Consider the following 27,479-nt stretch of genomic DNA (forward strand, 5'->3'; position numbering starts at 1 on the left):
AAATCTAGGTCCTCGATTTGTACTTATCATAAAGGTCTTTGAGCTGATTTTTTTCTGATCCCTCACCTAAGACCTGTTTGTCTGGGAGACCCTACCAGGGGGCATAGAAGCCCAAGTACCGATGGACGGACGAGCGATAACCTGCTGCCACCTGGCCGCCGCAGCTAAATCCATCCTACTAGTGTGTTTTTGATAACAAGGTAATTCCCGTGCAATCAGAGTCACTTGTAACTTTAAATATGTGGAGCCACTCCCAATTTGTCTTGGTCAGAATGAATCAGGCAAAGAATGTTTTCTACAATATGTGCCAGTGAAAAACACCATTGAGTCACTGTTATCCTTAAAGTCTGTGAGGGAGCAAATACAGCAAGTAAAAACTAGAATCCAACCTGATAATGTTATTCAGGATTAGTGGGATGGCACAAATATTAAAAAGAACATGCTGCTCAAAGACAAGACCTCCTTCTTAGGCATAATTCTTTATCAAGATTCCTTTAAAGTGGCAAATCCACTAAGGTCTGGAAGGAAAAAGCACAAGATTGTCAACAAGCTGTCCCACCACTCTGGTCGCTTTAGTGTAGAACACATTAAAGCCTTCTACAGAAAGCTAGGAGTGTCCAACAATAATTTCAAATTAGAAATTGTCCCAGCTGATGAGGTGCTTAAAAAATTGAGCGTGCTCCACCCAAACAAGACCACCGGCCTTGATAATATTCCCTTCAGATTCCTCAGGGACTCTTCCTCCATCATTGTCCCAATCATCACGCACATAATAAACCTCTCAATTTCACACGGCCAAGTACAAAAATATTTTAAGATAGCAAGAGTAACTCCCCTCTTTGAAAAAGGAAGCAAATTGGAACCTGGCAACTACCGACCTGTTTCTATTCTCAGTTCCATTTCGAAAGTAATGGAAAAAATAGTTTATGAACAGGTCGATAGTTGCCTTGCCACTAATAAACTCTTATACAAATTCCAATCCGGCTTCAGAACTTACCACTCCACTGACACATGCCTTCTCTATCTGACTGACCACATTAAACATGAGGTGGACGCGGGCAAATACTGCGGCATGGTCATGCTGGACCTTCAGAAGGCATTTGACACCGTTCACCACGCTATACTGTTGGATAAGCTCAGAGCAATCGGATTTAACAAAACCTCATCGAGCTGGATGCAATCTTACTTGAGGGGAGAGAACAGGTTGTAGAGGTGAACGGCACCTTGCCCCCCCACCCCTTCTCAGTGAGCTGTGGAGTCCTTCAAGGCTGTAGATTGGGGCCTTTACTGTTCCTAATATACATAACAGACTTGTCATCGGCATGCGACTGTGAATTGTTCTTGTTTGCGGATGACTCGGCCTTGCTGGTATCAGACAGGGACAAGTCACAGGTAGAGAAAATCCTCAGTGCTGAACTCTGTAAACTTGCACCTGGCTCGCTGACAACAAGCTATCCATACACTTGGGTAAAACGGAATCCATCCTGTTTGGGTCCCACATCAACCTTAAGAAAGTCAATGACTCCACTATAAAAGTGGGTGTCATTGTTATCACCAGGAAGGATGAGGTCACCTACCTAGGTTCCATTCTAGAGGCTAATCTTTCCTGCGATAAAATGGCAACCAAGGTAATCAAAAAGGTCAACCAATGAACGAGATTTCTCTATAGAATCTCCTCTCTGGTCAACAAAAGCACCATGAGGATTCTGGCGGGAACTCTCGTCAACCCTTTTTGGATTACGCATGCACTTCCTGGTACCATAGCACCTCCAAAACCCTGAAATATAAACTCCAAACATCCCAGAACAAGCCAGTCGGATTACTTCTAGACCTCCACCCCAGATCCCACCTCACTCCTACCCACTTCTCCAAAGTGGACTGGCTCAGGGTGGAGGACAGAGTAAAACAACTTGCACTGAGCCTAGTCTATAAAATCCGCTACACCTCCCTGATACCAAAGTACATGTCAAACTACTTCCTTAACGTAAATGACCGCCATAACCACAACACCAGGGGGAGCTCCACTAACCACGTTAAACCCAGATTCCGCACTAACAAAGGTCTTAACTCATTCTCTTTCTATGCCACATCAATGTGGAATGCGCTCCCAACAGGTATAAAAGAAAGGGCATCTCTAACCTCCTTCAAAACCGCAATAAACGTACACCTCCAGGCAGCTACAACCCTAAACTAACACCCTCCCCGGATTGTTAATAATCAAATGTAAACAATCAAATGCAGATACTTTTTCTTATGCCTTCTGATCTCTCTCTCTCTCTCTCTCTATCTCTCTCTCTCTCTCTCTCTCTCTCTCTCTCTCTCTCTCTCTTTTCTCTCTCTCTCTCTCTCTCTCTCTCTCTCTCTCTCTCTCTCTCTCTCTCTGCCTCTCTCTCTCTCTCTATGTCCACTACTTCCTGTACATATCCTACCAAGTCAGACCTACACTGTACCAATATCCATTTGTCTGTTCTCAATTGTTGATGACTGATGATAACAACCAAACCTAACACCCCACTCCCCCTCCACACTCCGGATTGTTCCATCCATCCATCCATCCATCTTCTTCCGCTTATCCGAGTTTGGGTCGCGGGGGCAGCAGCCTAAGCAGGGAAACCCAGACTTCCCTCTCCCCAGCCACTTCGTCCAGCCCTTCCCGGGGGATCCCGAGGCATTCCCAGGCCAGCCGGGAGACATAGTCTTCCCAACATGTCCTGGGTCTTCCCCGTGGCCTCCTACCGGTCGGACGTGCCCTAAACACCTCCCTAGGGAGGCGTTCGGGTGGCATCCTGACCAGATGCCCGAACCACCTCATCTGGCTCCTCTCGATGTGGAGGAGCAGCGGCTTTACTTTGAGCACCTCCCGGATGGCAGAGCTTCTCACCCTATCTCTAAGGGAGAGCCCCGCCACCCGGCGGATGAAACTCATTTCGGCCGCTTGTACCCGTGATCTTGTCCTTTCGGTCATAACCCAAAGCTCATGACCATAAGGGAAGATGGGAACGTAGATCGACCTTGTAAATTGTGAGCTTTGCCTTCCTGCTCAGCTCCTTCTTCACCACAACGGATCGATACAGCGTCCGCATTACTGAAGACGCCGCACCGATCTGCCTGTGGATCTCACAATCCACTCTTCCCTCACTCGTGAACAAGACTCCGAGGTACTTGAACTCCTCCACTTGGGGAAGGGTCTCCTCCGCAACCCGGAGATAGCACTCCACCCTTTTCCGGGCGAGAACCATGGACTCGGACTTGGAGGTGCTGATTCTCATCTCAGTCGCTTCACACTCAGCTGCGAACCGATCCAGTGAGAGCTGAAGATCCTGGCCAGATGAAGCCATCAGGACCACATAATCAGCAAAAAGCAGAGACCTAATCCTGCAGCCACCAAACCAGATCCCCACAACGCCTTGACTGCGTCTAGAAATTATGTCCATAAAAGTTATGAACAGAATCGTGACAAAGGGCAGCCTTGGCGGAGTCCAACTCTCACTGGAAACGTGTCCGACTTACTGCCGGCAATGCTGACCAAACTCTGGCACTGATCCTACAGGGAGCGGACCGCCACAATTAGACAGTCCGATACCCCACTCCCCACAGGACTTCCCGAGGGACACGGTTGAATGCCTTCTCCAAGTCCACAAAACACATGTAGGCTGGTTGGGCAAACTCCCATGCACTCTCAAGGACCCTGCCGAGAGTATAGAGCTGGTCCACAGTTCCACGACCAGGACGAAAACCACACTGTTCCTCCTGAATCCGAGGTTCGACTATCCGGCGTAGCCTCCTCTCCAGCACACCTGAATAGACCTTACCGGGAAGGCTGAGGAGTGTGATCCCACGATAGTTAGAACACACCCTCCGGTTCCCCTTCTTAAAGAGGCCAAGGCCAAGCGGTGAGCGGCTTCGGCGGTCGCGGAGGCAAAAACTCGGACATGGGAGGAGTTCGGGGAAGCCATGGAAAACGACTTCCGGACGGCTTCGAAGGAATTCTGGACCACCATCCGCCGCCTCATTGTGTATGGTGAGGATGGTGTTCTGCTGACCTCGACTGCGGATGTTGTGGATCGGTGGAGGGAATACTTCGAAGACCTCCTCAATCCCAACAACATGTCTTCCTATGAGGAAGCAGTCCCTGGGGAATCTGTGGTGGGCTCTCCTATTTCTGGGGCTGAGGTTGCTGAGGTAGTTAAAAAGCTCCTCGGTGGCAAGGCCCCGGGGGTGGATGAGATCCGCCCGGAGTTCCTTAAGGCTCTGGATGCTGTGGGGCTGTCTTGGTTGACAAGACTCTGCAGCATCGCGTGGACATCGGGGGCGGTACCTCTGGATTGGCAGACCGGGGTGGTGGTTCCTCTCTTTAAGACCCCGTATTGTAAATAATGTAAATAATTCAATGTGATTATCTTGTGTGATGACTGTATTATGATAATAGTATATATCTGGTAGTGTTTATCTGTATCATGAATCAATTTAAGTAGACCCTGACTTAAACAAGTTGAAAAACTTATTCGGGTGTTACCATTTAGTGGTCAATTGTACGGAATATGTACTTCACTGTGCAACTTACTAATAAAAGTCTCAATCAACCAACCAAAGGTCTCAATATGATGCGGGACAGGCTTGAGCAATGTTATGGCTCAGCTGAAGTGATTGAGGATACACTCTTCAAAAGAATTGATATGTTCCCCCAAATCACATCCAAAGACTACACAAACTAAGGAAGTTTAGTGACCTGCTCATGGAAATGCAGAGTGCTAAAGCTGAAGGAGACCTTCCTCATCTTGTGTTTATGGATACCGCAAGAGGATTAAATCCAATTGTGCAGAAACTTCCCTTCAATTTGCAAGAAAGGTGGACCACAGTAGGAGCTAAATACAAATGCACACAACATGTCCCCTTCCCACCATTCAATGTTTTTGTAGACTTTGTAACGCAAGAAGCTAACTCAAGAAATGACCCAAACTTTAACTTTACATCGTTCCCTGACGTACCCAAATTCGACAAACTGCCTTGGAGAGCATATAAACAAAAATACATTTCAGTGCACAAAACTGATGTTGTCTCCAATTACAATTTAGATACACAAAAAACGGCAAACAAAGCTGTTAACAGCGACAAGCTTTGCCCAATTCACATGAAACCTCATCCCCTCTCGAAGTGCAGATAATTTCGAATGAAAACACTTCAAATGCTGTTCTTCATCTACACACAATGCAAAAAACTGTATGGTCAAGATACAGTGCTCTGAGTGTCTTCATGAAAAACACTGCACTGCTCTTCACCCAGGACCAGCACCCTGGTTTAAAGAAACTGAACCTGCAGCAGAGTATGGCTAGGAGAGTGACTCCGCTAAGTCGGAGGAGATCACGTCCAAGTGCACACAGGTTTGTGGCGTGAACGAAGCAGGCAGATCCTGCTCTAAAATTGGTCTTATCAAAGTGTAGCCAGCAGGCCATCCTGAACAAGCAGTAAGGCTCTATGCCATCCATAATGAACAAAGTAACAGGTCGTTAGTATGTCCTGAGTTTTTTTAATTGTTCAATGACCGTGGCCCTAGTTCCCCTTACTCACTAAGGACATGTGCTGGTACTAAAAAAGCAATGGGCAGGAGAGCTACAAGATATGTAGTGGCAGCCTTGGATGGTTCAGTCCACATCCCATTGCCTAGCCTCATTGAATGTATAAATATCCCAAACGATAGAGATGCAATTCCCACACCCAGTGCAGCTATGCAACACAGTCACCTAAAGTCAGTAGCTCACCTTATCCCTGACCTGGACTCTAATGCCCCTATACTCATGCTTCTTGGACGGGATGTTATTAGAGTTCACAAAGTCCATAAACAGATAAGTGGCCCTAACAACGCACCCCATGCACAAAAATTGGACCTCGGGTGGGTCATAGTAGGAAACGTGTGTTTAGGTGATGTCCACAAAACTCTAACTGTGAAGACGCTGTTCACAAATACAACTTAGAAGGGGCGTCCTACAATGTTTGAGCCATGCCCCAATGTATTTATTGTAATAGCGAGACATTGTGAGATACAAGTTCCATTTAGCTTCAGCACTCAACTTGTGGATAGCGCTTGTGAACCTGATCATTTAGGATGTAATGTGTTCAAACAAACCAGACATGACAATTACATCGCACCCTCCATTCAGGACAAAGCCTTCTTGAAAATAATGGAAGAAGGACTACAGAAGGACACAGACAAGAGCTGGACAGCTCCATTACAATTCAAGTCGCCACGTCAAAAACTCCCTAACAGAATTTCACCATTTAATTACAGTAACCTACTGGCAGCTATAAAAGCCAGTATAAAACTGTTTTTAAAAACTGCTATGCAGTATGAATACATTTGCAAAGCAGTTTTTAAAAACAGTTGTATACTGGAACCATTAGCTGCCAGTAAGTTACAGTAATTAAAAGGTGACATTTCTTACAGGGTGAGATAATGCGAAAAAAGCAATAAAAAATGATTCAAACACAACTCCTAAACCAAACATGCAAAATGTCTAAAAATGCCTGTAATATTGAATCTATGTGAGTTTCACTAGAATCAGTTGTTTTTGTAAGGTTTGCAAATACAAAAATTAGGTTTTACACATAATGACAGTATAACTGCCACACTCAATATGAAACCACACATGAAAAATGTCTAATAATGAATTAAGAAATGTATCTTTGTGAGTTTTACTAGAAACATTTTCTTTTGTAAGGTTTGCAAACACAAAAGTTAATTTTGTTTACTCAATATGAGAGTATAACTGCCACACTCAATAAGTAAGTTATTTAAACATAACTCCTAAACTACACATGAAACATGGCTAATAATGCCTCAAATAATGCATTCTTGTGAGTTTTGCTCGAAACATATGCTTTTTTTAAGGCTTGCAACACAAAAAGTAGTTTTTTACTCAATATGACAATAATGTTCTTAGAATATTGAGATAATGCGAAAAAAACAATAAAAATGTATTCCATCATAATTCCTAAACCAAACATGCAAAATGTCTAAAAATGCCTGTAATATTGAATCTATGTGAGTTTCACTAGAATCAGTTGTTTTTGTAAGGTTTGCAAATACAAAAATTAGGTTTTACACATAATGACAGTATAACTGCCACACTCAATATGAAACCACACATGAAAAATGTCTAATAATGAATTAAGAAATGTATCTTTGTGAGTTTTACTAGCAACATTTTCTTTTGTGAGGTTTGCAAAGACAAACGTTATTTTTTTTTACTCAATATGACAGTTTACTGCCACGCTCAATATGTAAGTTATTTAAACATAACTCCTAAACTACACATGAAAAATGGCTAATAATGCCTCAAATGATGCATTCTTTTGAGTTTTGCTCGAAACATATGCTTTTTTAAGGCTTGTAAACACAAAAAGTAGTTTTTTTATGACAATATATATATGACAATAATGTCCTTAGAATCCTGTGTTAATGCGAAAAAAGCAATAAAAATGTATTCCATCATAATAATCCTAAACCAAACATGCAAAATGTCTAAAAATGCCTGTAATATTGATTCCATGTGAGTTTTACTAGCATCAGATAATCTTTTGTAAGGTTTGCAAATACAAAAATTAGGTTTTAATCACATTGGCAGTATACTGTCACACTCAATATGACAGTTATTAAACATAACTAGTAAACCACCCATGCAAAATGGCTAAAAATGCCTGAAATAATGCATCATTGGGAGTTTTACTCTAAACATATGCTTTTTTAAGGCCCAAATAGTAGTTTTTTACTCAATATGACTGTTTTTAGAATCCTGAGATACTGCAAAAAAAGCAATAACAATGTATTTAAACATAACTCCTAAACAACACATGCAAAATGGCTAATAATACCTGGAGATATGTATCTTTGTTGGTTTTACTAGAAAAATAATATTTTGTAATGTTTGCAAAGACACAAGTTATTGTTTTTTATTCAATATGACAGCATAACTGTCATACTAAATATGAAAGTTATATAAACATAACTCCAAAACCAAACATGCATTATGTCTAAAAATGCCTTTAATATTGAATATATGTGAGTTTTACCAGAATCAGGTATTTTGGTAAGGTTTACAAATACAAAAAATATGTTTTATTCATAATGACAGTATAACTGCCACAAACAATATGACAGTTTTTTTTTTAACATAACTCCTAAACCACAACTGCAAAATGGCTAATATTGCCTGGAGAAATGTATTTTTGTGAGTTTTACTGGAAAAAAAAAACATTTTGTAAGGTTTGCAAAAACAAAAAGTAGTTTTTTACTCAATATGACAGTTATGTTGTGAGAATCCTGAGATAATGCGAAAAAAGCAATAAAAAAGTATTCCATCATAAGTCCTAAACCAAACATGCAAAAGGTATAAAAATGCCTGTAATATTGAATCCATGTTAGTTTTACTAGAATCAGTTGTTTTTGTATGGTATACAAATACAAAAATTAGGTTTTACTCACTATGACAGTATACTGTCACACTCAATATGACAGTTATTAAACATAACTAGTAAACCATCCATGCAAAATGGCTAAAAATGCCTGAAATAATGCATCATTGGGAGTTTTACTCTAAACATATGCTTTTTTAAAGCCTGCAAACACAAAAAGTAGTTTTTTACTCCATATGACTGTAATGTTCTTAGAATCCTGAGATAATGCAAAAAAAGCAATAAAAATGTATTTAAACATAACTCCTAAACAACAGATGCAAAATGGCTAATAATACCTGGAGATATGTATCTTTGTCGGTTTTACTAGAAAAATAATCTTTTGTAATGTTTGCAAAGACACAAGTTAGTTTTTTTTATTCAATATGACAGTATAACTGTCATACTAAATATGAAAGTTATATAAACATAACTCCAAAACCAAACATGCATTATGTCTAAAAATGCCTGTAATATTGAATCTATGTGAGTTTTACCATAATCAGGTATTTTGGTAAGGTTTACAAATACAAAAATTATGTTTTATTCATAATGACAGTATAACTGCCACAAACAATATGACAGTTTTTTTCAACATAACTCCTAAACAACAACTGCAAAATGGCTAATATTGCCTGGAGAAATGTATATTTGTGAGTTTTACTGGAAAAAAAACATTTTGTAAGGTTTGTAAAAACAAAAAGTAGTTTTTTACTCAATATGACAGTTATGTTGTGAGAATCCTGAGATAATGCGAAAAAAGCAATAAAAAAGTATTCCATCATAATTCCTAAACCAAACATGCAAAAGGTATAAAAATGCCTGTATTATTGAATCCATGTTAGTTTTACTAGAATCAGTTGTTTTTGTATGGTTTAAAAATACAAAAATTAGGTTTTACTCACTATGACAGTATACTGTCACACTCAATATGACAGTTATTAAACATAAATAGTAAACCATCCATGCAAAATGGCTAAAAATGCCTGAAATAATGCATCATTGGGAGTTTTACTCTAAACATATGCTTTTTTAAAGCCTGCAAACACAAAAAGTAGTTTTTTACTCCATATGACTGTAATGTTCTTAGAATCCTGAGATAATGCAAAAAAAGCAATAAAAATGTATTTAAACATAACTCATAAACAACAGATGCAAAATGGCTAACAATACCTGGAGATATGTATCTTTGTCGGTTTTACTAGAAAAATAATCTTTTGTAATGTTTGCAAAGACACAAGTTAGTTTTTTTCATTCAATATGACAGTATAACTGTCATACTAAATATGAAAGTTATATAAACATAACTCCAAAACCAAACATGCATTATGTCTAAAAATGCCTGTAATATTGAATCTATGTGAGTTTTACCAGAATCAGGTATTTTGGTAAGGTTTACAAATACAAAAATTATGTTTTATTCATAATGACAGTATAACTGCCACAAACAATATGACAGTTTTTTTCAACATTACTCCTAAACAACAACTGCAAAATGGCTAATATTGCCTGGAGAAATGTATCTTTGTGAGTTTTACTGTAAATAAAATATTTTGTAATGTTTGCAAAAACAAAAAGTAGTTTTTTACTCAATATGACAATTATGTTTTGAGAATCCTGAGATAATGCGAAAAAAGCAATAAAAAAGTATTCCATCATAATTCCTAAACCAAACATGCACAATGTATAAAAATGCCTATAATATTGAATCCATGTTAGTTTTACTAGAATCAGTTGTTTTTGTATGGTTTACAAATACAAAAATTAAAGCAATAAAAATGTTTTCCATCATAATTCCTAAATCAAATATGCAAAATGTCTAAAAATGAATTAAGAATGTATCTTTGTGAGTTTTTCTAGAAACATTTTCTTTTGTAAGGTTTGCAAAGACACAAATGATTTTTTTTAACTCATATGACAGTTTAACTGCCACACTCAATATGCAAGTTATTTAAACATAACTCCTAAACTACACATGAAAAATAGCTTATAATGCCTCAATTGATGCATTCTTGTGAGTTTTGCTCGAAACATATGCTTTGTTAAGGCTTGTAAACACAAAAAGTAGTTTTTTACTCAATATGACAATAATGTTCTTAGACTCCTGAGATAATGCGAAAAAAGCAATAAAAAAGTATTCCATCATAATTCCTAAACCAAACATGCAAAATGTATAAAAATGCCTGTAATATTGAATTCATGTTAGTTTTACTAGAATCAGTTGTTTTTGTATGGTTTACAAATACAAAAATTAGGTTTTACTCACTATGACAGTATACTGTCACACTCAATATGACAGTTATTAAACATAACTAGTAAACCATCAATGCAAAATGGCTAAAAATGCCTGAAATAATGCATCATTGGGAGTTTTACTCTAAACATATGCTTGTTTAAAGCTTACAAACAGTAGTTTTTTTACTCCATATGACTGTAATGTTCTTAGAATCCTGAGATAATGCGAAAAAAGCAATAAAAATGTATTCCATCATAATTCCTAAATCAAATATGCAAAATGTCTAAAAATGAATTAAGAATGTATCTTTGTGAGTTTTACTAGAAACATTTTCTTTTGTAAGGTTTGCAAAGACACAAATTATTATTTTTTACTCAATATGACAGTTTAACAGCCACACTCAATATGCTAGTTAATTAAACATAACTCCTAAACTACACATGAAATATAGCTAATAATGCCTCAAATGATGCATTCTTGTGAGTTTTGCTCGAAACATATGCTTTTTTAAGGCTTGTAAACACAAAAAGTAGTTTTTTACTCAATATGACAATAATGTTCTTAAACTCCTGAGATAATTCGAAAAATGCATTAAAAAAGTATTCCATCATAATTCCTAAACCAAACATGCAAAATGTATAAAAATGCCTGTAATATTGAATCCATGTTAGTTTTACTAGAATCAGTTGTTTTTGTATGGTTTACAAATACAAAGTTAGGTTTTACTCACTATGACAGTATACTGTCACATTCAATATGACAGTTATTAAACATAACTAGTAAACCACCCATGCAAAATGGCTAAAAATGCCTGAAATAATGCATCATTGGGAGTTTTACTCTAAACATATGCTTTTTTAAAGCCTGCAAACACAAAAAGTAGTTTTTTACTCCATATGACTGTAATGTTCTTAGAATCCTGAGATAATGCGAAAAAAGCAATACAAATGTATTCCATCATAATTCCTAAATCAAATATGCAAAATGTCTAAAAATGAATTAAGAATGTATCTTTGTGAGTTTTACTAGAAACATTTTCTTTTGTAAGGTTTGCAAAGACACAAATTATTTTTTTTTACTCAATATGACAGTTTAACTGCCACACTCAATATGCAAGTTATTTAAACATAACTCCTAAACTACACATGAAAAATAGCTAATAATGCCTCAAATGATGCATTCTTGTGAGTTTTGCTCGAAACATATGCTTTTTTAAGGCTTGTAAACACAAAAAGTAGTTTTTTACTCAATATGACAATAATGTTCTTAGACTCCTGAGATAATGCGAAAAAAGCAATAAAAATGTATTCCATCATAATTCCTAAACCAAACATGCAAATTGTCTAAAAATGTCTGTAATATTAAATTTATGTGCGTTTAACTAGAATCAGATAATCTTTTGTAAGGTTTGCAAATACAAAAATTAGGTTTTAATCACATTGGCAGTATACTGTCACACTCAATATGACAGTTATTAAACATAACTAGTAAACCACCCATGCAAAATGGCTAAAAATGCCTGAAATAATGCATCATTGGGAGTTTTACTCTAAACATATGCTTTTTTAAAGCCTGCAAACACAAAAAGTAGTTTTTTACTCCATATGACTGTAATGTTCTTAGAATCCTGAGATAATGCAAAAAAAGCAATAACAATGTATTTAAACATAACTCCTAAACAACAGATGCAAAATGGCTAATAATACCTGGAGATATGTATCTTTGTCGGTTTTACTAGAAAAATAATATTTTGTAATGTTTACAAAGACACAAGTTTTTTTTTTTTATTCAATATGACAGTATAACTGTCATACTAAATATGAAAGTTATATAAACATAACTCCAAAACCAAACTTGCATTATGTCTAAAAATGCCTGTAATATTGAATCTATGTGAGTTTTACCAGAATCAGGTATTTTGGTAAGGTTTACAAATACAAAAATTATGTTTTATTCATAATGACAGTATAACTGCCACAAACAATATGACAGTTTTTTTCAACATAACTCCTAAACAACAACTGCAAAATGGCTAATATTGCCTGGAGAAATGTATATTTGTGAGTTTTACTGGAAAAAACATATTTTGTAAGGTTTGCAAAAACAAAAAGTAGTTTTTTACTCAATATGACAATTATGTTCTGAGAATCCTGAGATAATGCGAAAAAAGCAATAAAAAAGTATTCCATCATAATTCCTAAACCAAACATGCACAATGTATAAAAATGCCTGTAATATTGAATCCATGTTAGTTTTACTAGAATCAGTTGTTTTTGTATGGTTTACAAATACAAAAAATAGGTTTTACTGACTATGACAGTATACTGTCACACGCAATATGACAGTTATTAAACATAACTAGTAAACCATCCATGCAAAATGGCTAAAAAAAGCCTAAAATAATGCATCATCAAATCGGAGCTTTATTTGTCCATTCTTAACATGTACAAGACACATAAGAACTGAAATTACATTTTCGGCACAATCCTGCTAAGAGCAGACATACGTTACAGGGAGACAAGACGGGACCGCCAACGGATCAGCCACTTAGGGCGCTCCTTAAAAAGGTGGGAAAAAGGTGACATTGGGGGAGGGGGGAAGAGTAAAAAAAATATCAGTCTGAGGCTGGACCCTCAGGAATGGTCCAGACTGAGTCCGAGGAAAAAACCTCACATAGCATGGCACACATAAACATGGTACATGTAATCACAACAACTCGCAACAGAGTCATCCAACAGGACTTTGGAGGCCGGCAGCTGCTGTTGAGCGCTACTCAGCCCCCACAACCCCGGAGGAATTAAGCAGTGGTGAAGGCGTTGATTTGGGGAGGGGTGTGTGCGTGCATGTATGCCCAATTAACTTGGGTGAGATGTTGGAATTGTCTTTATGGGCCGAGGCCGGCCCCAAGAGTTCAAGAGTTCAAGAGTCCGACCCAGGTGCTTTTGAAAAAAAAGGGAAAGGTCAAAAGCGTCCATCTTTGAGGAGTCCTCAGGGGAGTGTTTTCAAACAGCCTTTTCCTCAAGGCCATTCGAGGGAGTCAAATCGTAGATTAAGATGTTGTTTTTTTCTTCGAGCAGTCAAAACAATGACATTCCTGCTCTGTATGCTGGCTCTGACAATTCCAATTTATTCTTTCTCTAACTTCATCAAGATAGAATCCACCTTGCGATTCAAATCAGCAATTGCTCCAGTCTGTGATCCCACAGCACGACCCAATCCTTCCATTGCGTTGAACAGCCTGTTGGCCCCTTGAGTGGCTGCCATCGTCTTCCGAATTTGACGATACACCAGAGCAATGCCCAGCCCAATCAGCAAATGCCCTGCGATCACAGCTCCAAATAGGTAGATGTCTTCCACGTCCTCGATGGAAAGGACTGAGAGGCACATGATTCTCCAAGTATTCCAGGAATCTCTCACGTACCCCGCAGCAATGGTTCCATCAGGGCAGCCAGGCTCCCCCGAACCTCTTTTCCTTGTCGAAAAGACTGTGTCAATTGCGTCGAGAGTCCAGTTGATCAAATTCATTTTGATGTTTAGATTTGAGGACAGCTCAAGAAAAGAGGCTTCAAAAAGTTTAGACAAAGACAAGGACACAAGAAAGCAAGCGGGAAGGAGGAGGAGCAGGGAAAAATGCGACCACCCTCACCAAGAGGCAAGACAGAATGGATCATGGATCATGAATCATTGGGAGTTTTACTCTAAACATATGCTTTTTTAAAGCCTGCAAACACAAAAAAAAGTTTTTTACTCCATATGACTGTAATGTTCTTAGAATCCTGAGATAACGCGAAAAAAGCAATAAAAATGTATTCCATCATAATTCCTAAATCAAATATGCAAAATGTCTAAAAATGAATTAAGAATGTATCTTTGTGAGTTTTACTAGAAACATTTTCTTTTGTAAGGTTTGCAAAGACACAAATTATTTTTTTTTTACTCAATATGACAGTTTAACTGCCACACTCAATATGCAAGTTAATTAAACATAACTCCTAAACTACACATGAAAAATAGCTAATAATGCCTCAAATGATGCATTCTTGTGAGTTTTGCTCGAAACATATGCTTTTTTAAGGCTTATAAACACAAAAAGTAGTTTTTTACTCAATATGACAATAATGTTCTTAGACTCCTGAGATAATGTGAAAAAAGCAATAAAAAAAGTATTCCATCATAATTCCTAAACCAAACATGCAAAATGTATAAAAATGCCTGTAATATTGAATTCATGTTAGTTTTACTAGAATCAGTTGTTTTCGTATGGTTTACAAATACAAAAATTAGGTTTTACTCACTATGACAGTATACTGTCACACTCAATATGACAGTTATTAAACTTAACTAGTAAACCACCCATGCAAAATGGCTAAAAATGCCTGAAATAATGCATCATTGGGAGTTTTACTCTAAACATATGCTTTTTTAAAGCCTGCAAACACAAAAAGTAGTTTTTTACTCCATATGACTGTAATGTTCTTAGAATCCTGAGATAATGCAAACAAAGCAATAAAAATGTATTTAAACATAACTCCTAAACAACAGATGCAAAATGGCTAATAATACCTGGAGATATGTATCTTTGTCGGTTTTACTAGAAAAATAATATTTTGTAAGGTTTGCAAAGACACATGTTAGTTTTTTTTAATTCAATATGACAGTATAACTGTCACAAACAATATGACAGTTTTTTTTTAACATAACTCCTAAACAACAACTGCAAAATGGCTAATATTGCCTGGAGAAATGTATCTTTGTGAGTTTTACTGGAAAAAAAATATTTTGTAAGGTTTGCAAAAACAAAAAGTAGTTTTTTACTCAATATGACAATTATGTTCTGAGAATCCTGAGATAATGCGAAAAAAGCAATAAAAAAGTATTCCATCATAATTCCTAAACTAAACATGCAAAATGTATAAAAATGCCTGTAATATTGAATCCATGTTAGTTTTACTAGAATCAGTTGTTTTTGTATGGTTTACAAATACAAAAATTAGGTTTTACTAACTATGACAGTATACTGTCACACTCAATATGACAGTTATTAAATTTAACTAGTAAACCACCCATGCAAAATGGCTAAAAATGCCTGAAATAATGCATCATTGGGAGTTTTACTCTAAACATATGCTTTTTTAAGGCCCAAATAGTAGTTTTTTACTCAATATGACTGTAATGTTCTTAGAATCCTGAGATAATGCAAAAAAAGCAATAACAATGTATTTAAACATAACTCCTAAACAACAGATGCAAAACTGCTAATAATACCTGGAGATATGTATCTTTGTTGGTTTTACTAGAAAAATAATATTTTGTAATGTTTGCAAAGACACAAGTTATAGTTTTTTATTCAATATGACAGTATAACTGTCATACTAAAAAAGAAAGTTATATATACATAACTCCGTAACCAAACATGCATTATGTCTAAAAATGCCTGTAATATTGAATCTATGTGAGTTTTACCAGAATCAGGTATTTTGGTAAGGTTTACAAATACAAAAATTAGGTGTTACTTATAATGACAGTATTACTGCCACTTAAACCACACATGTAAAATGGCTAATATTGCCTGGAGAAATGTATCTTTGTGAGTTTTACTAAAAAAAAATATTTTGCAAGGTTTGTAAAGACACGTTAGGTATTTTTTACTCAATATGACAGTATAACTGTCATACTAAATATGAAAGTTATATAAACATAACTCCAAAAGCAAACATGCATTATGTCTAAAAATGCCTGTAATATTGTATTCATGTGAGTTTAACTAGAATCAGTTGTTTTTGCAAGGTTTGCAAATACAAAATATGTTTTTTTCTCACTATGACAGTATACTGTCACACTCAATCTGACAGTTATTTAAACATAACTCCTAAACCACACATGCAAAATGGCTAATAATGCTTGGAGAAATGTATCTTTGTAAGTTTTACTAGAAAAATATATTTTGTAAGGTTTGCAAAGACACAAGTTAGTTGTTTTACTCAACATGACAGTATAACTGTCATACTAAATCCATCCATCCATCCATTTTCTTCCGCTTATCCGAGGTCGGGTTGCGGGGGGCAGTAGCCTAAGCAGAGAAGCCCAGACTTCCCTCTCCCCAGCCACTTTGTCCAGCTCTTCTCGGGGGATCCCGAGGCGTTCCCAGGCCAGCCGGGAGACATAGTCTTCCAAATGTGTCCTGGGTCTTCCCCATGGCCTCCTGCTCGTCGGACTTGCCCTAAACACCTCCCTAGGGAGGCGTTCGGGTGGCATCCTGAGCAGATGCCCGAACCACCTCATCTGGCTCCTCTCAATATGGAGGAGCAGCAGGTTTACTCTGAGTTCCTCCCAGATGAGAGAGCTTCTCACCCTATCTCTAGGGAGACACCCGCCACCCGGCGGAGGAAACTAATTTCGGCCGCTTGTACCCGTGATCTTGTCCTTTCGGTCATAACCCAAAGCTCATGACCATAGGTGACGATGGGAACGTAGATCGACCGGTAAATTGAGAGCTTTTCCTTCTGGCTCAGCTCCTTCTTCACCACAACGGATCGGTATAGCGTCCTCATTACTGAAGACGCCGCACCGATCCGCCTGTGGATCTTACGATCCACAGTTCCCTCACTCGTGAACAAGACTCCTAGTTACTTGAACTCCTCCATTTTGGGCAAGATCTCCTCCCCAACCCGTAGATGGCACTCCACCCTTTCCCGGCTGAGTCTCATCCCAGTCGCTTCACACTCGGCTGCGAACCGATCCAATGAGAGCTGAAGATCCTGGCCAGTTGAATCCATCAGGACCACATTATCTGCAAAAAAGCAGAGATGTAATCCTGCAGTGACCAAACCGGATCCCCTCAACACCATGACTGCGCCTAGAAATTCTGTCCATAAAAGTTATGAACAGAATCGGTGACAAAGGGCAGCCTTGGCGGAGTCCAACCCTCTGGAAAGGGGTCCGACTTACTGCCGGCAATGCGGACCAAACTGTGACACTGATCATACAGGGAGCGACCCGCCACAATCAGACAGTCCGATACCCCATACTCTCCGATACCCCATACTCTCTGAGCACTCCCCACAGGACTTCCCGGGATACGGTCGAATGCCTTCTCCAAGTCCACAAAGCACATGTAGACTGGTTAGGCAAACTCCCATGCACACTAAGGACCCTGCCGAGAATATAGATCTGGTCTAAAGTTCCACGACCAGGACGAAAACCACACTGTTCGTCCTGTATCCGAGGTTCGACTATCCGGCGTAGCCTCCTCTCCAGTACACATGAATAGACCTTACCGGGAAGGCTGAGGAGTGTGATCCACGATAGTTGGAACACACGCTCCGGTTCCCCTTCTTAAAGAGAGGAACCACCACCCCGGTCTCCCAATCCAGAGGTACCGCCCCCAATGTCCACGCGATGTTGCAGAGTCTTGTCAACCAAGACAGCCCCACAGCATCCAGAGCCTTAAGGATCTCAGCCACCCCCGGGGCCTTGCCACCGAGGAGCTTTTTAACTACCTCAGCAACTTCAGCCCCAGAAATAGGAGAACCCACCACAGATTCCCCAGACACTGCTTAATCATAGGAAGACATGTTGGTGGGATTGAGGAGGTCTTCGAAGTATTCCCTCCACCGATATACAAAAGCCGCAGTAGAGGTCAGCAGCACACCATACACGGTGTTGACAGTGCACTGCCCCCCCCCCCTGATAGGCTCTTTTTTCAGTTTGACGGCTTCCCTCACTGCTGGTGTCCACCAGCGGGTTCTAGGATTACCGCCACGACATGCACCAAACACCTTGAGGCCATAGCTCCAATCAACCGCCTCGACAAGAGAGGCACGGAAAATGGTCCAGCACCTCCCTCGTGACATGTTCAAAGTTCTTCCGGAGGTGGGAATTGAAACTCTCTCTGACAGGAGACTCTGCTAGGCGTTCCCAGCAGACCCTCACAATGCATTTGGGCCTGCCAGGTCTGTCCTGCATCCTCCCCCACCATCGGAGCCAGCTCACCACCAGGTGGTGATCGGTAGAAAGCTCTGCCCCTCTCGTCACCCGAGTGTCCAAAACATGAGGCCGCAAATCCGATGACACAACTACAAAGTCATTCATGGAACTGCGGCCGAGGGTGTCCTGGTGCCAAGTGCACATCTGGACACCCTTATGTTTGAACATTGTGTTTGTTATGGACAATCCGTGACGAGTACAAAAGTCCAATAACAAAGCACCACTTGGGTTCAGATCCGGGTGGCCATTTTTCCCAATCACGCCTCTCCAGGTTTCACTGTCGTTGCCAACATGAGCGTTGAAGCCCCCCAGCAGAACAAGGGAATCCCCCGAGGGAGCACTCTCCAGTACTCCCTCAAGGGAATCCAAAGAAGTGGTTACTCTGAGCTGCTGTTTGGTGCGTAAACACAAACAACAGTCAGGACCCGTCCCCCAACCCGAAAGCCGAGGGAAGCTACCATCTCGTCTACTGTGTTAAAGTCCAACGTGCAGACTTTGAGCCGGGGGGGCAACAAGAATTGCCACCCCAGCCTGTCGCCTCTCATTGCTTGCAATGCCAGAGTGGAAGAGAGTCCGGCCCCAGAGAGAACAGGTTACAGAGCCCTTGCTGTGCGTAGAAGTGAGTCCAACTACATATAGCCGGAACTTCTCCTTCCCTCCCAGCGAGGTGACATTCCACGTCTCAAGAGCTAGCTTATGTCGCCGATGATTGGACCGCCAAGTGCCCTGCCTTCGGCTGCTGCCCAGCTCACACTGTACCCGACCTCTATGACCCAGCCCATGAGTGGTGAGCCCATTGGAGAGGGGACCCACATTGCCTCTTCGAGCTGAGCCTGCGTCCCATGGGGACAGGCCCGGCCACCAGGCGCTCGCCATCATGCCCCACCTCTGGGCCTGGCTCCAGAGGGGAGCCCCGGTGACCCGCGTCCGGGCGAGGAAAAATCTAGGTCCTCGATTTGTACTTCTCATAAAGGTCTTTGAGCGGCTTTTTTTCTGATCCCTCACCTAGGACCTGTTTGTCTGGGAGACCCTACCAGGGGGCATAGAAGCCCAAGTACCGATGGATGGACAAGCGATAACCTGCTGCCACCTGGCCGCCGCAGCTAATTACATCCTACTGGTGTGTTTTTGATAACAAGGTAATTCCCGTGCAATCAGAGTCACTTGTAACTTTAAATATGTGGAGCCACTCCCAATTTGTCTTGGTCAGAATGAATCAAGCAAAGAATGTTTTCTACAATATATGCCAGTGAAAAACAACATTGAGTCACTGTTATCCTTAAAGTCTGTGAGGGAGCAAATACAGCAAGTAAAAACTAGAATCCAACCTGATAATGTTATTCAGGATTAGTGGGATGGCACAAATACTAAAAAGAACATGCTGCTCAAAGACAAGACCTCCTCCTTAGGCATAATTCTTTATCAAGATTCCTTTGAAGTGGCAAATCCACTAGGGTCTGGAAGGAAAAAGCACAATATTGTCAACAAGCTGTCCCACCACTCTGGTCGCTTTGGTGTAGAACACATTAAAGCCTTCTACAGAAAGCTAGGAGTATCCAACAATAATTTCAAATTAGAAATTGTCACAGCTGATGAGGTGCTTAAAAAATTGAGCGTGCTCCACCCAAACAAGGCCACCGGCCTTGATAATATTCCCTTCAGATTCCTCAGGGACTCTTCCTCCATCATTGCCCCAATCATCACGCACATAATAAACCTCTCAATTTCACACGGCCAAGTACAAAAATATTTTAAGATAGCAAGAGTAACTCCCCTCTTTGAAAAAGGAAGCAAATTGGAATCTGGCAACACCGACCTGTTTCTATTCTCAGTTCCATTTCGAAAGTAATGGAAAAAATAGTTTATGAACAGGTCGATAGTTGCCTTGCCACTAATAAACTCATATACAAATTCCAATCCGGCTTCAGAACTAACCACTCCACTGACAAATGCCTTTTCTATCTGACTGACCACATCAAACATGAGGTGGACGTGGGCAAATACTGCGGCATGGTCATGCTGGACCTTCAGAAGGCATTTGACACCGTTCACCACGCTATACTGTTGGATAAGCTCAGAGCAATCGGATTTAACAAAACCTCATCGAGCTGGATGCAATCTTACTTGAGGGGAGAGAACAGGTTGTAGAGGTGAACGGCACCCCCCCCCTCTCAGTGAGCTGTGGAGTCCTTCAAGGCAGTATATTGGGGCCTTTACTGTTCCTAATATACATAAACGACTTGTCATCGGCATGCGACTGTGAATTGTTCTTGTTTGCGGATGACTCGGCCTTGCTGGTATCAGACAGGGACAAGTCACAGGTGGAGAAAATCCTCAGTGCTGAACTCTGTAGAACTTGCACCTGGCTCGCTGACAACAAGCTATCCATACACTTGGGTAAAACGGAATCCATCCTGTTTGGGTCCCACATCAACCTTAAGAAAGTCAATGACTTCACTATAAAAGTGGGTGCCATTGTTATCACCAGGAAGGATGAGGTCACCTACCTAGGTTCCATTCTAGAGGCTAATCTTTCCTGCGATAAAATGGCAACCAAGGTAATCAAAAAGGCCAACCAACGAACGAGATTTCTCTATAGAATCTCCTCTCTGGTCAACAAAAGCACCATGAGGATTCTGGCGGGAACTCTCGTCAACCCTTTTTGGATTACGCATGCACCTCCTGGTACCCTAGCACCTCCAAAACCCTCAAATCTAAACTCCAAACATCCCAGAACAAGCCAGTCAGATTACTTCTAGACCTCCACCTCCACCCTGGCTGACTCAGGGTGGAGGACAGAGTAAAACAATTTGCACTGAGCCTAGTCTATAAAATCCGCTACACCTCCCTGATACCAAAGTACATGTCAAACTACTTCCTTAACGTAAATGACCGCCATAACCACAACACCAGGGGGCTCCACTAACCATGTTAAACCCAGATTCCGATCTAACAAAGGTCTTAACTCATTCTCTTTCTATGCCACATATATGTGGAATGCGCTCCCAACAGGTATAAAAGAAAGGGCATCTCTAACCTCCTTCAAAACCGCAATAAAAGTACACCTCCAGGCAGCTACAACCCTAAACTAACACCCTCCCCGGATTGTGAATAATCAAATGTAAACAATCAAATGCAGATACTTTTTCTTATGCCTTCTGATCTCTATCTCTCTCTCCCTCTCTCTGCCCCTCTCTCTCTCTCTATGTCCACTACTTGCTGTACATATCCTACCAAGTCAGACCTACACTGTACCAATATCCATTTCTCTGTTCTCAATTGTTGATGACTGATGATAACAACCAAACCTAACACCCCACTCCCCCTCCACACCGCGGATTGTTCCATCCATCCATCCATCCATCTTCTTCCGCTTATCCGAGGTCGGGTCGCGGGGGCAGCAGCCTAAGCAGGGAAACCCAGACTTCCCTCTCCCCAGCCACTTCGTCCAGCTCTTCCCGGGGGATCCCGAGGCGTTCCCAGGCCAGCCGGGAGACATAGTCTTCCCAACGTGTCCTGGGTCTTCCCCGTGGCCTCCTACCGGTCGGACGTGCCCTAAACACCTCCCCAGGGAGGCGTTCGGGTGGCATCCTGACCAGATGCCCGAACCACCTCATCTGGCTCCTCTCGATGTGGAGGAGCAGCGGCTTTACTTTGAGCTCCTCCCGGATGGCAGAGCTTCTCACCCTATCTCTAAGGGAGAGCCCCGCCACCCGGGGGGGGGGGGAACTCATTTCGGCCGCTTGTACCCGTGATTTTGTCCTTTCGGTCAAAACCCAAAGCTCATGACCATAGGTGAGGATGGGAACATAGATCGACCGGTAAATTGAGAGCTTTGCCTTCCGGCTCAGTTCCTTCTTCACCACAACGGATCGATAAAGCGTCCGCATTACTGAAGACCCTGCACCGATACCCCTGTCGATCTCAAGATCCACTCTTCCCTCACTCGTGAACAAGACTCCGAGGTACTTGAACTCCTCCACTTGGGGCAGGGTCTCCTCCGCAACCCGGAGATGGCACTCCACCCTTTTCCGGGCAAGAACCATGGACTCGGACTTGGAGGTGCTGATTCTCATCCCAGTCGCTTCACACTCAGCTGCAAACCGATCCAGTGAGAGCTGAAGATCCTGGCCAGATGAAGCCATCAGGACCACATCATCTGCAAAAAGCAGAGACCTAATCCTGCAGCCACCAAACCAGATCCCCTCAACGCCTTGACTGCGCCTAGAAATTCTGTCCATAAAAGTTATGAACAGAATCGGTGACAAAGGGCAGCCTTGGCGGAGTCCAACCCTCACTGGAAACGTGTCCGACTTACTGCCGGCAATGCGGACCAAACTCTGGCACTGATCATACAGGGAGCGGACCGCCAAAAATTTAGACAGTCCGATACCCCATACTCTCTGAGCACTCCCCACAGGACTTCCCGAGGGACACGGTCGAATGCCTTCTCCAAGTCCACAAAGCACATGTAGACTGGTTGGGCAAACTCCCACGCACCCTCAAGGACCCTGCCGAGAGTATAGAGCTGGTCCACAGTTCCACGACCAGGACGAAAACCACACTGTTCCTCCTGAATCCGAGGTTCGACTATCCGGCGTAGCCTCCTCTCCATCACACCTGAATAGACCTTACCGGGAAAGCTGAGGAGTGTGATCCCACGATAGTTAGAACACATCTTCCGGTTGCCCTTCTTAAAGAGGCCAAGGCCAAGCGGTGTGCGGCTTCGGCGGTCGCAGAGGCAAAAACTCGGACATGGGAGGAGTTCGGGGAAGCCATGGAAAACGACTTCCGGACGGCTTCGAAGGAATTCTGGACCATCATCCGCCGCCTCAGGAAGGGGAAGCAGTGCACTATCAACACTGTGTATGGTGAGGATGGTGTTCTGCTGACCTCGACTGCGGATGTTGTGGATCGGTGGAGGGAATACTTCGAAGACCTCCTCAATCCCACCAACACGTCTTCCTATGAGGAAACAGTGCCTGGGGAATCTGTGGTGGGCTCTCCTATTTCTGGGGCTGAGGTTGCTGAGGTAGTTAAAAAGCTCCTCTGTGGCACGGCCCCGGGGGTGGATGAGATCCGCCCGGAGTTCCTTAAGGCTCTGGATGCTGTGGGGCTGTCTTGGTTGACAAGACTCTGTAGCATCGCGTGGACATCGGGGGCGGTACCTCTGGATTGGCAGACCGGGGTGGTGGTTCCTCTCTTTAAGACCCCGGATTGTAATTAATGTAAATAATTCAATGTGATTATCTTGTGTGATGACTGTATTATGATAATAGTATATATCTGGTAGTGTATATCTGTATCATGAATCAATTTAAGTGGACCCTGACTTAAACAAGTTGAAAAACTTATTCGGGTGTTACCATTTAGTGGTCAATAGTACGGAATATGTACTTCACTGTGCAACTTACTAATAAAAGTCTCAATCAATCAATCAATCAAAGTCCGGCCTTCATGCCAAGAGCGAAAAAAATCTCTAATATGAGTGACTTCATTAGATACTTTGCTCGCCGTGAAATAGTAGCAACAGGACTACTGCAATTTAACGACAAGCCTCAAAATTTCAGAGCTTGGAAACGCTCCTTTAAAAATGCAATAAATGGATTATATTTATCAACAAGTGAGGAGATGGACTTGATGATAAAGTGGCTTGGCAAAGAATCCTCTGAACACGTAGAACAAATTAGAGCCATACACATTAACAACCCAACCAAAGGTCTCAATATGATGTGGGACAGGCTTGAGCAATGTTATGGCTCAGTTGAAGTGATTGAGGATACACTCTTCAAAAGAATTTATATGTTCCCCCAAATCACATCCAAAGACTACACAAACTAAGGAAGTTTAGTGACCTGCTCATGGAAATGCAGAGTGCTAAAGCTGAAGGAGACCTTCCTGGTCTTGCGTTTATGGATACCGCAAGAGGATTAAATCCATTTGTGCAGAAACTTCCCTTCATTTTGCAAGAAAGGTGGACCACAGTAGGAGCTAAATACAAATGCACACAAAGTGTCCCCTTCCCACCATTCAATGTTTTTGTAGACTTTGTAACGCAAGAAGCTAACTCAAGAAATGACCCAAGCTTTAACTTTACATCGTTCCCTGCCGTACCCAAACTCGACAAACTGCCTTGGAGAGCATATAAACAAAAATAAATTTCAGTGCACATAACTGATGTCTCCCGTTACAATTTAGATACACAAAAAATGGCAAACAAAGCTGTTAACAGCGACAAGCTTTGCCCAATTCACATGAAACCTCATCCCCTCTCGAAGTGCAGATCATTTCGAATGAAAACACTCGATGATCGAAAAGCATTCTTAAAAGAGAACCACATTTGCTTCAAATGCTGTTCTTCACTACACACAATGCAAAAAACTGTATGGTCAAGATACAGTGCTCTGAGTGTCTTGATGAAAAACACTGCACTGCTCTTCACCCAGGACCAGCACCCTGGTTTAAAGAAACTGAACCTGCAGCAGAGTATGGCGGGGAGAGTGACTCCACTAATCGGAGGAGATCACGTCCAAGTGCACACAGGTTTGTGGCGTGAACGAAGCAGGCAGATCCTGCTCTAAAATTAGTCTTTAGGCCATCCTGAACAAGCAGTAAGGCTCTATGCCATCCATGATGAACAAAGTAACAGGTCGTTAGTATGTCCTGAGTTTTTTTAATTGTTCAATGACCGTGGCCCTAGTTCCCCTTACTCACTAAGGACATGTGCTGGTACTAAAAAAGCAATGGGCAGGAGAGCTACAGGATATGTAGTGGCAGCCTTGGATGGTTCAGTCCACATCCCATTGTCTAGCCTCATTGAATGTATAAATATCCCAAACGATAGAGATGCAATTCCCACACCCAGTGCAGCTATGCAACACAGTCACCTAAAGTCAGTAGCTCACCTTATCCCTGACCTGGACTCTAATGCCCCTATACTCATGCTTTTCGGACGGGATGTTATTAGAGTTCACAAAGTCCATAAACAGATAAGTGGCCCTAACAACGCACCCTATGCACAAAAATTGGACCTCGGGTGGGTCATAGTAGGAAACGTGTGTTTAGGTGATGTCCACAAAACTCTCGCTGTGAAGACGCTGTTCACAAATACAACTGAGAAGGGGCATCCTACAATGTTTGAGCCATGCCCCAATGTATTTAATGTAATAGCGAGACATTGTGAGATACAAGTTCCATTCACTTCAGCACTCAACTTGTGGATAGCGCTTGTGAACCTGATCATTTAGGATGTAATGTGTTCAAACAAACCAGACATGACAATTACATCGCACCCTCCATTCAGGACAAAGCCTTCTTGAAAATAATGGAAGAAGGACTACAAAAGGACACAGACAAGAGCTGGACAGCTCCATTACAATTCAAGTCGCCACGTCAAAAACTCCCTAACAACAGAATTTCACCATTTAATTACAGTAACCTACTGGCAGCTATAAAAGCCAGTATAAAACTGTTTTTAAAAACTGCTATGCAGTATGAATACATTTGCATAGCAGTTTTTAAAAACAGTTTCATACTGGAACCATTTGCTGCCAGTAGATACTGTATTTAAATGGTGAAATTTCTTACAGGGTGAGATAATGTGAAAAAAGTAATAAAAAATTATTCAAACACAACTCCTAAACCAAACATGCAAAATGTCTAAACATGCCTGTAATATTGAATCTATGTGAGTTTCACTAGAATCAGTTGTTTTTGTAAGGTTTGCAAATACAAAAATTAGGTTTTACACATAATGACAGTATAACTGCCACACTCAATATGAAACCACACATGAAAAATGTCTAATAATGAATTAAGAAATGTATCTTTGTGAGTTTTACTAGAAACATTTTCTTTTGTAAGGTTTGCAAACGCAAAAGTTAATTTTGTTTACTCAATATGACAGTATAACTGCCACGCTCAATATGTAAGTTATTTAAACATAAATCCTAAAAATGGCTAATAATGCCTCAAATAATGCATTCTTGTGAGTTTTGCTCGAAAAATATGCTTTTTTAAGGCTTGCAACACAAAAAGTAGTTTTTTACTCAATATGACAATAATTGTGCCGTTAGGGGTGCATGTCTGATGCAAGGGCTGTTTAACACCTTTCGTACGTCACGACTCTGGAGACCGATGAGCGTTGTCAGCAGGTTTAATGACATTCAAAAGGGTGAAACTAAAAAGACAAACAATACAGTCAATATATAAATATGTTATGCAAATGTATTCATATATATGCTGTAATGCTACCTTACAAGACATGAGAAGGTAAACAAAGTGAAATGGTACTACGACGCCATCTTAGATGACATCGCAAATTATTGCTAATGAGTATGGCAAAGATCATACATCAAAAATCATAAATTTAGCTCGAAATATTTTAGACAAAAACCAAGTTTCAAAGTTCAACTTATGATACATACCGGCGATGCAACCTTAAACAAAGGATATATGCAGTTTTTCTTCGAAAATAACCACCATAAAGTACGTGCTGGAACCGGAGATTTTTCTGCTTGGCTTATGTAACTTCCGGTCAATAAAGTTTGATTCAAAATACACATTTCTCAAGATGTATTAACTGCCATGACCACATGATGGCGACAAATACACATGTAATAATATTAATTACATAACAAGCTTATTTAAGCACAACACATTTCAACAACAAGAGTTTACAACTTTTAGTTGTAACAGAACACTCCCCGCTTGGCGTGGATAAACGCCACAAAAATAACTGGAAAAAACAAACAAATACCTCTCATTAAATAATCAAAGGTACAATTTCTGAGATGGGTCTGGTCAATAC

General features: G+C 40.9%; 1 long non-coding RNA gene across 1 annotated transcript in view; it reads right to left on the reverse strand.

The window, feature by feature from the left end:
* Positions 1 to 27,201, reverse strand: part of LOC133639538 (uncharacterized) — a 717,313-nt gene extending 690,112 nt beyond the window's left edge. Inside the window, exon 1 of the long non-coding RNA XR_009823808.1 lies at positions 27,097 to 27,201. This is a non-coding gene — a long non-coding RNA (uncharacterized LOC133639538). The remainder of the gene's footprint in view (positions 1 to 27,096) is intronic.
* Between the last annotated feature and the right edge of the window lie 278 nt (positions 27,202 to 27,479).

Source organism: Entelurus aequoreus, linkage group LG22 (genome assembly GCF_033978785.1).
Source record: "Entelurus aequoreus isolate RoL-2023_Sb linkage group LG22, RoL_Eaeq_v1.1, whole genome shotgun sequence".
Classification (NCBI taxonomy): Eukaryota; Metazoa; Chordata; class Actinopteri; order Syngnathiformes; family Syngnathidae; genus Entelurus; species Entelurus aequoreus.